A 16,426-nucleotide genomic window follows, 5' to 3' on the forward strand; every position below is an offset into this window, starting at 1 on the left:
ATAGAGCTTAATGAGGCCATTTGTTCTCCAGCATTGTCATAATGAGTGAGGTTTCTATGAACTCATTATTTTTTGCCTCAAGGTTGAATCGTTAGTGCAGCAGATGATGGGAAATGGGCATTACTTTTTGTATACATACTGCCAACTATACATGGTGGTAGTGACCTCTTTTCGGGATTGACATTCAGATCTGCTACCAGATAAAACTTCGAACGTATTAAATGCAGTCGTCTTTATTTGTTTTTACAATGTAAACTGATTCTTTCTGGAGTTGGTAAAGCTTAAAATGGGATCAAAGTAATAGGAAAAGGCATTAAAATGCCAACTTAAATCGCTGCGTATGTTACTATTTAGTTCATCGTTGCTGAGATTTGCTAATATTTGACATGGAGGGTCTGTTTCGCACTTAATATTTATAAAAGTACGCGACCTTTCACTAGAATAAAAAAATCATTAATTATCGTTGAATATTCTTATTCACAGACTGCACGTCCACACGTAATGGCAAACATCTACTAGCAGATAAAATGACAATAGTTTAATGAACAAGGAAACTATAACAAATTATGAATCTTAATTTATTAAATAATGTAGATATGTAATCGTCGTGGAATACGTATATAGATATATTTGCAAGAGTACAAAGCACAGCAATTTAACATGTATACTATTTGAATTTGGCGATAAAAAATCTGGAGCATACATATTTGAAGTCCTCTGGACAAGCATGTACTGTTATACAGAATAACATGAATAAATAAACAAACTATACATATCTAATAAGATCTTCTTTAACGTAGTAAGGTTGATTGTCTATGCACTATCAAAATGGGGACACAATGTAAAGCAAATGTTCTAATGATACGAAACATGAAAAGACCAATTGTATAAAGCAAAAATATGCACACCTCCCTCTTCGTGCCAATTGTATTGGGTTCATTGCTTGGGCAATACATTTATAGTTTCAATTTTGTTTAACTGTGGATGTCTCAAATTTCTATCAACACGTGTCATTTGTACTGATGGATACCCGTATGTTTAAAAATACCCCTTTTAAAAAGAAAACATATAGGCCCTTCGCAGAGTTGTTGCGAGAGTTCCTTATATAGTGTACTTGTCATTTTTTCTTGCATGTGCTCTGTTCTTATACATCCCGTCGTTGTGTTATTATTGTGTCATGGTAAATGATTATTAATCTATGTTTGTTTTTATAGTGATTAAGATAATAATACAACGTTGACTGCTGTATCCCTCTTTTTGACATTTTAACATATAATGTCTGTTTATTTTATTCACACATCGATGTCAATAAAATGGAATTGTTTATTTTGTTCACACATCGTTGTCAATATAATGTAAGTGAGAGTTTTAGCTAGCTATAAAACCAGGTTTAATCCACCATTTTTTACACAAAAAATGTCTGTACCAAGTCAGGACAGTTGTGCATTCGTTTGATGTGTTTTGGACTTTTGATTTTGCAATTTTGATAAGGGTCTATCCGTTTTTAATTTTCCTCGGGAGTTTTACAGTATTTTTGTGATTTCATTTTTTATACATTGCGTTTATCACCCGATTGTGACAGCATCAAGTTCTATATTTGATCTTACTGTTACTCGCAACACGACAGTTGGTACTAGTGAAGCAGATAGTGCTCACTCTACCGGAGTTAAGCCTCGAGTTTTGTTGAGTATGTTTTTTTCTAAATCTTAGTTTTTCGTGAAGTGTTTTGTTGACATTGGTCTTTTTGACAATAATAGTTTCTGATTGACGGGTTGAATGTTCTCCCTGTTGTTTGTCCACTGATCAATTTTATTAGAGGTATGTTGAGATAACAAAAAAAAAACATTTATTCAGCCACAGCTCCGCTTGTGGATGACTATAGTCCACAATGATATCGGTTCAGTACGTATAGCTCAGTACTCTTATACTGGCACGACAATATGTCATATCATTTGAAATATGTTGTCTGAAATTAGAAATTTATTCTGAATTAATGATTGTATCTTCTTGTGCATAATTTGGGTCATATTTTGTGTTATATCAGCTTTCCAAAGTTATATTAGGTTATAAAGTTGTATATACTTAGCCTTGAGCATCAATGAAGAGGCATTACATTTCGATATTCGCAGCTGGTGCATTGAAATCGGTACAAATTATGGTATAGATATATTTTTTGTCGCGTGGGGACTTTGGTATGGATGACAGAAGGTTTTTAGTATCCGTCTCCAGTGGCAAGTTTTATATGCATATGCATGACTAAAACAAATAAATGATTAATACTTGAAATATAGTTTCTCTCAAATAGATAGACCGGTACGAATAACTTAAAGTAGAGATATTTTGGCTCGCAACATGCTATATAAATACACGTCAGAGAGTTGTTGTAAGGGTGTTTTGTAACAAGCTAACTATTGACCCGTCATGGACATTGCTGTAAAGGTGAACATCTTTGCCGTTCAAAGAGAGTGACACCCTCCGTAATTCACGAGGCTTCAGGTTTAACGCCACAAATCTTCTAGACGTGGCTGCGTATTTATACATCCCATCGTATCCAATCGAACTGCACTTCAGGAAGGCTATCTACTAGACGAGAAAATTCAGGTTAACGATTTTCTTGACCTCAATTAACACTAGGGGTGGACATCCCAAAAGTCACACCTGTAGTGTGGGTTAACTATACACAAACAATTATGATATTTGATTTTGTTGTGGAAACTTTATTTTCATTATAAGACAAATCCTGTAGACAGGTGTAAGAAATAGTAATTTACTTTTTCAAGGTGCTATAATATAAATTCACAAAATTTGTTCGTAGATATGGTCAGATATGGCTATACTTTAAAAATAAAAAGCACTATTTACATATTAGATATAATGTTAAGACATTAAAAAAATATAATGTTTTAATTGTAAGGAAGTATTATATATAATTGTGAATGTCGGGTATATGCTGCTACTTTTTGAAGAATTAGACGACATCTAATAACGCATCAAGTGGTTTTTATTTTTTGTTTAAATTAAATAGACCCTACATTTGATATTAAAAAGTAAATACAATTTTAAAAACGAAAGTTCAGAATTTAGCTTTGCAATAACTTTGCAAATGACGGGATTGCGTATTCATACATCCTTAAATGATGAACGGATTTACGCTTACCATATACGTAATAAAGTATAACCAATTTTGTACATACGAAGGAAAAGCGAAACCACATTGCAGGTGCTATCAATTCATAGATTTTCTGCTCTTGCGATTATTTCCATATTATGCGAACCAGTAAAAACTATGGAAAGTATTGTCTTGTGTACTTTATAGATTTAAACCTTCTTATGACAGTATCGTGCAAAAAGTAGTGTTACCCCATTGATATGAGGTGTATAAACTTTATTTGTGTCCCTTTATTTTTATACTGTTGGCAGCTTTTAATATAATATCGGTTAAATGAATTTAACTTTTCTAGACTTGGTGGGTTGCAAGATTGTGGTCTCATTGATGTTTATCCCACATCTTCCTTTTATTTACTTACATTCATTTGTTCTTGAAGGGTTGTTACATTTATATTAATAAAAGAGGGGCGAAAGATACCAGAGAGACAGTCAAACTCATAAATCGAAAATAAACTGACAACGCCAAGGCTAAAAATGAAAAAGACAAACAGACAAATTGTTGTCTGTTCTATGGTCTCTTTGGCACATTCACCATTTCCATTCTCAATTTTAAATGATAGTACACAAGACACAACATAAATAACTAAAGACTAAGCATTAAGAACCCCCAACAAAAACTGGGGGTGATTTCATGTGCTCCGAAACGGTACGCAGATTCTGTTCCACATTAACCACATATAATAATAGATACACATATAACAATGTACATACTTGACGTTGTTATGTGTCCCAAGTTGGATTGTTACTTTATCCTTTTCTCCTAGTCGATTGCGAATGTGACCTGTCACTTTGCCCCTATACAACAAGACAGAACGTTTACAATAACACTATCTCCGATGTTTAGAGGTAAATTATGGTCTTTCTCCTAAATTCTTTTTGGATGTTCTTTACATCTATTGCCATTGGCCATGTTGGACGAAAACCCATTACTGAAAGAAACAAAAAACTGTAGTGGAAAATCAAGTCTTATGCAAAAACATGACGCTAACACAATAAATTATATGATTTAAGTAGTATCCCGTCTTTTTAAAATTTCATGCACAATTATTTCACGCATGAAATCAACAGTAGTTATCGGAAGTTATGAATAGCAACTTAAACACGCTTCATCAGTTTGCTTAAATGAACTCACAGGAAATGTTTAAACAAATTCCGGAAATATCGAATGCTTTGGCAACGACATGCGTTTAGTTACATACACATAATATGTTTAGTAATATAACTCGGGGAAAACAACTGCCAACAATATCTGTAGCTTCGTTTGATTTATTTTGATTTCTTTAATTTTTGCGTTTCATCACATCAGTTTTTATGTTTCATAGATTTATACTTGACACATCTAAGAAGCTTGGTAAAAGTGGCACGAGTGATAAGCGTTTATTATACAGATCTATACAGGTAAGATAATAAAGTTAACGGTACCAATTTTCTTGCACCAGATGCGCATTTCGACAATACATGTCTCTTCAGTGATGCTCGTGGCCAAAATATTTGAAATCCAAAGCTTATATAAAAGAAGAAGAGCTATAATCCAAAAGGTCCAAAAAGTATAGCCAAATCCAGGACAATACCTAATTTGGAAACGTCATCGGGATTGGTGAACAACTTCTAAATTAAGATGAATACCAACAATATATATATGTTTATACAGTAAATTAATTGTTAAAAGGTATGACAATCTCGTGAATGTGGTATTCTCGGTATTCGTTGACTATTTACAGTTTTAAGACACATGGATAATTTCCGCGAGGCATATGTCAGTGAAAACAGTAGCGCTATATAGGAAAAGGCACCTTAAAAATTTGACTTCAATCGTCATAGATCACACAAAATTAGTATTTCGAGGCAATAACGCAGGCGACAGTTATCATTTATAGAGTGCAATAGTATATATAACAAGATTTGTAACGCTTTTGAAATGAACACACGAAAATGTTTTATTAATCAATTAAATAATTATACAATTGTTTGCAGATCTTTACCGTGTCATATGTTGCTAACATTTCTTGACATTTGGTATAGAAGTGCCAACCTACGGTCATCATGAACCTTAGGTTACTGTATCAATGATGTATACCCTACTCCCAATTTTGCTCAATATTTTGCTGCCATCAATGTTAAGAATTTTTAATATAATTCATATGCCACATGTTTCTTCAAACCTCTTTGATATCGAATTCTGTATTTATACTATTCAGTTTTTCATTTTAAATTTAAATTAAGATGACCGCGTGTAAACTGGTACCGTTTGATCTGACGTCACCGGCTTGGTTTTTGTCAGTAACAAGTGTCACCTACTAGTAAATAAATAAATGATTTAACCACTTTGTATCAATTTTACTAAATATAATATTTTCACTTCAAAAGCTCAAAGCTTTGTCAATTTTATGTTATCATTGATTTGAATATCCAGAATTCAGTCATTATATGCCACCGGGACGCGGCAGGTTAATTCCCGCCAAGTTACATTAAAACCTTAAAAAATAAGTTATTTGATTGATGATGAAGAAAATGAATTTTGTTGATGTTGTATGAAGCTTCTCCCTACCGCATCGACTTATTCTCGATTCTTTGAACAGATTTTCAGATGTTACAAAAATAATGAATATTGGAAAATGTAAGGGTCCATAGGCGGTAAGGGGATTAACAAGCATTCATACAGCATGAATGATTAATGGTGTTCATTGGCTATCATAATTTACAAACAGAAATATTACTATATTAAATAATAATTTAAATTGTGAATTTGTTGACGTATCACAATGAAACACACACACACATGATACATTCGGGAAAAAATGGACCAGAAAACGGATCAAAAGTCTACCGTTATGTATAAATAATTAATTAGAGCATTCAAGTAAATTATAAAAATTTTATTTTAGGGATTTACATTATATAATAGCAATCTGCTCACAGCGCTCTGACCTATCTCAACATATGATACAATGTAGAATTCTAATGTGAAAACAATGGATACGAGATCGGATAGTCCAAATAATTATGACGTCTTGGGAGGCTATTTTAACTTTTTGTTTTGACGCTTTCCTGTGACGATGTAAGGCGTCAAAGGAAAAAATATAGCCTTTCACGACGTCATAATTTTTTGGACTAGAGATCGGAGCAATCAATCTGTTAGTTTTCCATTTGGGCTACCACAAATGTATGCTGTATTGGAAAACAAATACTAAAATTAAGTCATATTAGTGTCATAGTTAAACACACACGCACACTAAACCATATATGACCTATTCCATTTAGATTGAATGTACAGTGTTGGTTTTCAGAACAACTGTTCTATCTTCTCTCATTATCATATCTCTTGGGCACACAGTTTTTTTTTGAAAATGAGACATTTAAAATTCCTAACATCCTATATACGGTGAAAATTGGGCTTCATTTCCTATAATTTAACGCTGATAGACGTGATGCCAACTGTAATTCGATTTAAGTATGTTGTTTGCAAATTCATCTCAGCATGTTTGTAAAATTTTAAACATACTCGTATTTTAATCCAGCCCAAAACATTTGTTCTTAACGAGACAGTTCCCCCAGTGTCCTATAACGTGTTCGATTTCACAAGTTTCATCATTTTACCATCCTGAATATTATTATTATTTATTAATAATTATTATATTTTAAAGTGTGGGTTAATAGGTATAAAATCATCAACTGAATATTCCGAGCCAAGTGACAACAAATGAAAAGTACTTTACAGAAGGTGAATCATGTTGATATTAAGAATTAAAATTTTTGATTCTGTGTTCCTCCATTAATTATCGTCATTTAATATTCAATGAAAAGGACAGTTGGAATACCATAAAAATATGTGTAGGTAACAAACAAAATAATATTTTTGTATAATTTGGAGAAACAAATATAATATTAACTGTCCCAAAGTTTTTGTTTGTTTGGAACAACTGTATCCAAGAAACATTGAACAATATTTTCCTGGATGACGAGAAAAGTTCATGGTGGTCTATTTTTAAAAGCAATGTGAAGCTATATTGATATTAAAGTGTTCTTTATTGCTTATTATAGGCGTAAATGCTTTCACTTGATACAACATTTGTAAAATTATGTACTTTGTTGGTTATATATTGCTTAAGCATGTACATTTTTTTTAATGCACTTAACAATAATTTAATTGCATTTAAGAGAACAAAATATTGATCACCATTTGACATTTGCACATGTTGTATGGACAGAAATAAAACGACATTCACGGTTAGAATGTATCTCACTTTATACTTTAAAAATAAATATTTTTTTGGTATAACTAATATATTGGAAGCAAACTAATTAAATTTGTACTATGTAATATAATTTAAATTGATGAAGTAGGTGTCATGTGTATTTTGATATTACCAGATGACGGGAATGTAATTTTTTATCTTACTTTCTTTGTTCTATATTGTGTCTTTTTCGTTATTTTCTTTCTATAATTTTTATACTTAAAGCAGTATAACAAAATGTAGGTCTTTATATTACATATGAAGGCTTAAACAACCAACTATATTTTTTTTAAAGAAAAGCACACCTGTAAAATTTGTTCTACAAATCAAAAAATATACACAAATATATACGTTTCTTTTCTTTTGTCAATTTTGATTCCACTATTTTCATGATAGAGTTGATATAATATAAGGTAATGCATAGAAGTATAATATGTATATATATACGCGTGTTTCATTAAAGTTACGTTTGGCTTTCCTGTTTTCTTTGTAGAAAACATTTTTTTTAGATCAGTTTGATTTTAAGTTTTTTTCGACGCAACTTAATTTGGAAGTGAAATTTGTATATTTCTCGGGGAAGTAAAATTTAAGAATTTATTAAATAAGTTATGAATTTAATAAATATTTTATGAATGAAAGGATCGTTTGGTTTACCGCTCATTTTCCCCAAAATAATTAATATTCCTAATTAGAAATGTTGTTGCTTATCTTTTCCATGTGCCTTATAGTTGATTTGAAAGCTGTTTGTTTTATTCTTTTATTATTATTACACGTGTGTATTTGTATGTATATTATTAAATACAAGTTAGAACCCTTCCATAAAAAAATAACAACCATTGTCGTGTCAGAATACTTAATTGTTAAAAAATATTTTAGAAAATTATAAAAATATCAAGAAGGATAATACAATTTCTACGGTTTGAGGCAGAGCATTTATGGCGGACTCTCTTTTTTCTCTTTGTTTGGAATTTATACATTTACGCAGTGGGTTGGACCTTAAAATACGTATCCCCGTGTAAAATTGAAAATAAACTTTTATATGTTTTTTCTTAATTTACACGGAAACATATTCAAAACCCGATATTCTAAACAATATAAACTTTTGAAGCGTTCATTATACATGACAATTTACAACATGAAGTTTTTGATGTTTTCTACAATAGTAAAGACTCCCGTCTGCAACACTGACAGAATTTCCATAGTAAATAAAGGTATATCAAATATCTCAAAACCTACAACAATAACAAATCGCATCCAATAAAATATTCAAATATAAAATAAAATACTTCTTATAGGACGAACTAAATATATAAACTTAATGAACCAAAACATTGAATTCCTCAATGGACCCAAACTTTACTTCTATCATGTAAAGGCCAAATACACGAAAGCTAATTTTTCTGTTACAAGCTGGGTCAAAAAGCTTAACTAAAAAAGTATGTAATTATCTTAAAGCTGCATGGAAACTAAGATTGCAAATTATCTGTTAATATGTTATTCATATTATTATAAGTTATCTCTGCATTATTTAATTTATTTAATTGTTCTCTGTATTCTGTCATATATGTATATACCTTGTATTATGCTAAAGCAATGTTGTTGCTAATGCAATAAAGATTCGTTCATTCATGTCTATATCGCTAATATTATTTATTTCTCTTTCAGAACATTGCTAACTACTTTATTTCTTCTCGTCCTAGATGTGGTCATAACATTGACAGCTTGTTATAAAAACACCAAGCCGAGGTCATTGGCTCTTCAAAGGAACAGCCATTTCAGTTATTCTTAGTCAACTTGCATTGCCATGTCCTCTATTTTATTTGTATTGTACATTTACTTTGGTTGCACACCGAGCAGACATGTACTTTCTTCGAAACGATATATCATCATGATCATGCATGTCTTCACGATCTTTCTTTTGAAAAAGTGACATGCACGTACATGGTACACCGTGTAGTTACGTTATAGTTTGTATGCATGCTTCATAAATATTTATACTTTCCAACTGCATGGAATATGTATATATATAATCCCCATGTGTATGTCTACAAGGTTTCAAAATCATTCAATTTATATAAACCGTCCATAATATTTCATTAAACAAATATGCCTGTTCTAGAATAAAAGATTAAGCATTTCATTTCAGAGCGTTTCTTAGCCTTTCAATGTTTTATTCAACATTTTTATTGTTAGAATTTTTATTTATTTTTTAATACAAATGAGTGGGCAGTTATATATTGGAAATAAGTCAGATGTGTAACTAAATTCCACTCGAAGCGCTTGTTTTTTTTCAGGATACACGTGTATCCGCAGACAATGGCAGATATCCAAACGAATTTTATTTCCTGTGTATGCTATGCGTTTCGATACTTAAATTTGTTTCTTATATTTCAGTTTATGAAAATTTGAATAAAGTTTCCGTTGTATTTTTCTTGCACTAAGGTGCTGCAATTAACTGATATCAAAGTCTTTAACAATACAAAATTAATTATAATGCAACATTCACGGATTTTGAACAGTTATTTCTTGCCAATAGTACTTAAGAAACAAAGATTGAAATCTGAAAGTATGAACATCGAGAAGTAATATACCCCAACAAAAAAACTCATCTAGTGTGTCGGGAAATTAACCTTAACCTTTACCACTTCTCTTTAAACTGAATGTTTCTCGTGTACCAAATTAATACCATGAAAGTACACAAATGCATATACCCGCGAAGACTTGTAGTCCAACATCCAATACATGGTGTAGCTTCAATTACAAAATTCGGAAGTAAGTTGGGAGCATCGTATATATATATATATATGAGCTTTTAGAAAATTTTAGACAGTGGTTCTCTAAACTAAATCACAAACATCTATTTCATAGATGTACTAATAAAATTAAAAAACAAAGGTACATTTCAAGGAGAAAAAATAAAAACTCCTTTCTTGACGACTGCATGGTATGCTATCTGCGTCCCAGATGACCACATGCAGGTATATGCTTTACTTGTTACGACAATCTCTCATCTTTTTCAATTGTGAAATTACCGAATGCTACTCGTCTCTATATTTTTCTTACATAGAATGACGTGAACGACGGGACTGAACTGGGCATGCCCTATTTTTACCAGAATTTCTATGGTTTTTGGTTAATTTTTGTTGCTCAATCGTTAGTTTGCTGTGTGGTGGTTTTTTTTTTTTTTTTTTTATCTCTGCCTGTCTCTTTTGGTAGTTTTTTTTCTTTATTTTGAACAATAGTGTAATTTACTTGTTTTATTGGTAAGGTTGGACGAACTCCAAAACCGGCTTCAAATATGGGGATGTCGGGGTTGGTGGGATGTGGAGTGGGAGATGCATAGTTTTTTTTATCAACTCATCCTGCAGTTTTCAACCAAGACCCTTAAGAAATTTCGCAGAGATATTGCACACACGTTGAAATTGACGTGTGCACCTGTTTTATAAAATTGTTTCGGAATGTTTTCCTTTTTTCTAAAGTTGAAACATCTTATTCAGTAAAATTTACAAAAACATGGTATGTTTGTTCAAGGTCGAAATTATACGTCCTTGGTTTGTATCATCAACTCCTATGCAGTTATCGAACCAGACCCCTGAAACTTTACAGAGTGATTGCACCCATATTTAAGTTGCGGGTCTGTTATTATTGGGTTATTTTAGGAATCCCCCCCCCCCCCCCACAACAACAACAACATTATTTTTTTAAAAAACACTGGTACTTGAATATTTAGCATAAGGTGAATGTGATACTTTTCAAGTAACAAGTTTACAATATTCCTATAAAATTAAATGTGTTTAGTGCTTAAAATTTCGAATGCTGTAAAAATGCAAATATGTTCTAAACGAAAGCAAAGTGTTATATTTATTAACAATTACGATATTATCCTTTCTTCGTATTTTTTTCTTGTCCAACACGTACAAAATGATTAAATGGAAAAAGGCCCAACTGAAAGCAAATTTTACTTCGTTATAAATTCTACCTCTGTTCGTGTAATATTAGTTACAATGGTTCATGCATTATCTTAGTACAAAATTGCTTAAAAATATATTTATATATAAAAAAATAAAACACGGTTAAAACATTGTAAATTCATTCTTGTTGACAATACAAAGAACATGTCTTGATGTCTAAAAACGGAAGAATCTCGACATAAAAATTCGCCTGACGCTTATTGATTAAAGAACTGTTTTGTCTGTGAAACTATTTGCTTATATAAATTGATGTCCTTGGTCATGTTGATACGTAAGTTAATATACTAAATTCATGCAAGATCGATCTTTTGAGCTTTAATGCTCTTTGTTTATCTAAAAAACTTAAAATCAGAAGAATCCTCCGAAATGTTATGTTTTTACTTGAATATTTATCTGATAAAACGTATACGTCACAGTGTTTTAAAGTATATGGTATAATGATTTATTTGATGTGTGTTTAAGTATTCAACATAAAACATAGACAATAAATAACGAACATAAAAAAATATTTAATGCGCAGCACGTTCCAAGAATCCAAATAAACCAATTTGTCGAATTCCAGGATATATCTCCATATTTTTTACCTATTTTAAATGTAATAAACTCAAGACAGATGTTTTGTTAAACCTGAATAGTGTCGCGATCGTTTTGTAAAACCTCAACAATGTCGCATTATTTTAATTAAACCGAAATAATTTCACAATTAAATATGTGCATTAAGACATGCATGAAAGTATTATAGTAACTAAACTTATCTAACAATTTCAATAGAAAAAATATATTAAAATGTAAATAGAGACAAGAATAAAAATATATAAGTAAATTGATATAAAATAGACCCAAAATCAACAATACTTTTAAAAATGTACAGATAATAAAATTGAGAATGGAAATGGGGAATGTGCCAAAGAGACAACAACCCGACCATTGAAAAAAACAACAGCAGAAGGTCACCAACAGGTCTTCAATGTAGCGAGAAATTCCCGCACCCGGAGGCGTCCTTCAGCTGGCCCCTAAACAAATATATACTAGTTCAGTGGTAATAAACGCCATACTAATTTCCAAATTGTACACAAGAAACTAAAATTAAAATAATACAAGACTAACAAAGGCCAGAGGCTCCTGACTTGGGACAGGCGCAAAAATGCGGCGGGGTTAAAGATAAATACATTTGTATATAAATAACTAATCCCTAATAATTTTTCGTCTTAAATGCATAATATATAGTGTTTTTTTTTCTGAGTTTTAACTAATCTCCTTTTAGACTTTCTGAGCCCATGTGAACTCTAGCGACTTTGACTTTGTATACAAAGCTTTGCACAACATAAGATTTCAAAACAAAAATATCCTTCCTGTCTGTCTGTCTGGGGTTTCTATTAAACACAACTATTTCGAAGAATGGACATGATAGAGGACGAACATTTCTACGCAGTTTTTATAACAAAAAGTTTAATTAGACTACAAAAGATTATAATTTTACATTTACTCTGGTTATAAAGTTAAAAGCATATTTGAGTTGAATAAAAGTGTGTCATGTTTTTTTTTTTGTTTTTAGAAAAATATGTTGGACTATTTTTAATATTGAAACCTATTTTTACAGAAAAAAATAAGGACAACGAAAAACACAAAAAGTTGTATGCATTCATCGATGGCAATATAATAAAACAGAGTAAAGATTCGATTTTCTCGAGAACCAGTAAGCTTTCAAAAATTACATGGACACGAAGGAGGTAAAATATTTGAAAAATATATTCCTACAGATTCTGCAATTCATAGATTTATATTTTTTTGGGAGTTGATTTTTAAGACCGATAATTTGCATGATTTCACATTTACTTGCATTCGATATTTGAATGTAATTTTTCAGAATAAGTATGTTATTAACCATTTTGTGAGCATGGTGAGAGACTGTTTTTTAGTGTTGATTTGTATTAGTGATTTATCTGACATGAAATGTCCCTAATGAACGTTGATCTAAACGTACCATATTGTGAAAGCAAGGAACGTGCATTTTTTTAATGTTCATTTTCTAAAAAAAAAATCATCACTTACAAATAATATTCTTATTTAATTGAAAAAAATGTGAATTCAAACCTTTAAGGGACCTATCAATTAACTTTATGGTTTGAGTGACGCATTTTGTCATTAATTTTGTTCACTAGTGCACGATAAATGTTCAATGTACTCCTTCATCCGTTTGTATCTTGATATCCTGTACTATTGTAAATACTTCAATACACATGATACAGGTCGATTCAGTTGAGCGTTAACAAATTAACATGGTTTACAAAAAAAAGAAGAAAAAAACGGAATAGATTGCGTCTATTGCAGACGTACCGAAACTTGAACGTTTAGGGCTATATTTGGTACTGTCAAATAGATTGTCTCACACTGAGCAGCATAAATCATTTGCATAAAAAATCCTATTAAAAGTTTTTGGCGACTGAATGATATTGACAGTGTAAAAGTTTTACTGATATCAGTTAGCTAAATGTCAAAACCATTACACAACGTATAAATCAATATTTCTCCTTGCCTACCAAACTCAATACATCATTGTTTACAATACAAGATCGACGTGTCCTAAATTATCTTGGCAGTTATAAACTTCAAAACCTTAGCTATGTATGCCGCCAGCTGGCTAAATGAAATGGCAAAGGTTGTTTGTTGTTTCTCTTACATATCATTTGTGCGTGACTGAGGAGAAACGCAGTCATTGGTTGCTATGAAAAAAGACAAGCAAAATGGCGAATTCTCTACCTTTTTATCTGGTGTAAAAATCCACAATAATACATCATAGAATGGCATAATCTCCCAGGCGAGTAATTACATCCAAATGAATGCACAAAACACGTTATGCAAATATATATACACCACCATTTTTATGCATGCAAACTTTATCCAAAAACATCAACATTTAAAAATGGTAAATGAGCTCAATTATCCTTGCACGTAACTGTAATCTGTTCGTACAACCATTGTTTTGATGAACAAAATCAACCTACTAGAGGTCTCAACGGTAATACACATAATTACATTACGCATGGATGGTATATTTATTTTATCTGACACACATTCTTCATGTTCTTAACAGATCACACTTGAATCATTTTACATATCAATTATCAATTTATGGCGATGTGAGCCCTTTTATCTCCGGTTTCCGATTGGGTCGTTCTGGATTTCACGTTACAAGGCGGAGTTAGCTTATAATATATTACCCAGTTGCTGTCAAACTTGTGACAGATTTAGGTCAACCGATAAATACAACCACTTGTACATTGATTTTTTTCTCTCGGTTTGAATAGGGTGAAGTCATGAGAAATGTTACCCTAACATCCCACGTTTGTGTATAAATATCTAACAAACCAATTAACAAACGAACACCTATAGACACAATTTTACTGCTTTTAATAATTTGATGTCTTGGCACTAATGGTATTTTTCACGTGGTATTTTTTTTATTCGATTAGTCATGCTGAAACTATGAATGAATATAGATACAGATTTTTGTTCGAAATGACCCAATGACATTGCCTATATAAAAGAAACTAGGCCAATAAAATGGTACACCTCGAACAAGCCAGTAGTTCAGTATTTTGGTACCCAGATCAAATATGTTTTTTGTTGAAAAAAAATTGCTGTTGCAAAAATTTGGAATAGTCGTTTAAAATTAATTAAGGTATCTCCTATGATTCATTTTTATCAGCAATTCAAGGTGACTTTAATAAAACGTTTCCATTTTTTAGTCCTCTAGCATCACTTCAGAAATAAAACTGAGAATGGAAGTGGGGAATGTATCACAGAGACAACAACCCGACCAAAGACCACAGAGGCCACCAATGGGTCTTCAAACACAGCGAGAAAAACCAGCACCAAGAGGCGGGCTTCAGCATGGCACTTAAAATGTGTGTACTAGTTTAATGAAAACGGACGTCACACTGAACCCCAAAATATTTAAATGAACATAATTTAAAAACAAATTACCATGCAAGACTATTACAGAGGCTCCGGAATTGGGACAGGCACAATAATGAAGCGAGGTTAATCTTGTTTCTACCTCTAGCTAATGTAGAATAAACAAAGACACAGCAAAACGCACAGTCCTATTTAGTTTCAAAGAGGTCAGAGTCCGATGTCCGAAGAGGTAACAAAAGAAACTAAACAAATTGACAATAACTCATTTGCATGGTGCAGTTAAGTTGTTCCCTTTTATTAGAATTATATTTACCATCATTACCTACGTTAACTTACATGATTACTTCGACAACAGTTGTGATAAAAAATAATCTTGAACTACATTAAATTTTTTAATTCATGTATTAGGCATGAGCTGCAAAAATTTCTTATCTGACCCGATTTTACCGTATAGATGCCGGATCGATGAAGCTACAGTTTGTCAAGTGAAATATATATTGTTTATTTCGGGTTTGTTTGTATCGCATTATGTACATATTTTTTAACATTTCAATATGACCATACTTAAAAGTATTTTAAAATTAATTTGTATTCAATTTACCTAAATAAACTGTATTTGGTTAAACCTTATGAAGTTTTAGGCCCAGTCAGTTTTTTCTAACTTCGTAATATATTTGGTCTTTTTATCATTTTAAATCGTAACTGTCTTTTAGTAGACGAAACGCGCGACAAGGTGATATCTTCATGATTAGATTATACGAAAGAAACTTTTGATGGCAGTTTTCGGCATTAAGCACACCAGGTGGTGTACTCGATACATCAGTCTATCTAAAGATGTCCCCAATGTTGACTAGGGTATAGATATGGTCATATTGGTCTTCTTGCGACCAGCACGAAAACCATTGTGAAATTGAAACGCCTGTTTGGCTGTGCAGGATGTATAAGTACGCAGCCACGTTCGGCCAGAATCGGCACGTTAAAACCTTTGCAACAACTTTTAGAGTATTTACTGCTGATTAATACTCATCAAACATGGCATGCAATATCCTAACATCAACCTAACAATTTATCGTTCTTATTCGGATCAAGATAAAACGATAAAATTTCAAGCTAATGAAAGGGCGACAATCCTCG

The 16,426-nt window shown here is 31.7% G+C and overlaps 2 long non-coding RNA genes across 2 annotated transcripts; one reads left to right on the top strand and one right to left on the bottom strand.

Annotated features, from left to right (window-relative positions):
- Nucleotides 1-562: 562 nt before the first annotated feature.
- On the bottom strand, nucleotides 563-14,553 carry LOC143045563 (uncharacterized). Its single transcript, XR_012968976.1, has 3 exons — nucleotides 14,135-14,553; nucleotides 3,880-4,097; nucleotides 563-1,966 (listed from the first exon to the last, which is right to left on the bottom strand). It is a non-coding gene; the product is annotated as an uncharacterized LOC143045563 (long non-coding RNA).
- On the top strand, nucleotides 4,401-16,098 carry LOC143045564 (uncharacterized). Its single transcript, XR_012968977.1, has 3 exons — nucleotides 4,401-4,566; nucleotides 12,975-13,104; nucleotides 15,124-16,098. It is a non-coding gene; the product is annotated as an uncharacterized LOC143045564 (long non-coding RNA).
- Nucleotides 16,099-16,426: the final 328 nt, after the last annotated feature.

Source organism: Mytilus galloprovincialis, chromosome 9 (genome assembly GCF_965363235.1).
Source record: "Mytilus galloprovincialis chromosome 9, xbMytGall1.hap1.1, whole genome shotgun sequence".
Lineage (NCBI taxonomy): Eukaryota > Metazoa > Mollusca > Bivalvia > Mytilida > Mytilidae > Mytilus > Mytilus galloprovincialis.